Here is a 385-nt window from a genome sequence, read left to right as displayed (position 1 = left end):
ATACATATATAAATATGCTTGACACAAAACACTATGTTTTGCCACCTTCGTTCCTCGTGCGCGCCATTACTTTCCTTTTGTTCACATTAACTTGGAACGTCTGTGTCTTACACACTCTTCCATTCTCGTATACTAGTTGCTGTAACTTTTCCTCTCAGGCGACTGTGTGCGCTGTGCTGGTTCACCTTTCATACTTGCCTGGGACATCTTATTTATGCCATCTTTCTTAAAATTCTTTTGCTTACACCCTTACTGTTCATCCATACAAACGTATAAAGAACACAGACTCAGCTTCCAACTCACACACGCTTTACTTTCCTTAATGAAAACATTTACGGGTTTCAGGAGCCTGAATACCGTAAATGTTTTTAATGAGAAAAGTAAA

This window comes from Penaeus monodon, chromosome 29, assembly GCF_015228065.2.
Source record: "Penaeus monodon isolate SGIC_2016 chromosome 29, NSTDA_Pmon_1, whole genome shotgun sequence".
In the NCBI taxonomy this organism is placed as follows: Eukaryota; Metazoa; Arthropoda; class Malacostraca; order Decapoda; family Penaeidae; genus Penaeus; species Penaeus monodon.
This window is presented reverse-complemented; position numbering follows the sequence as displayed.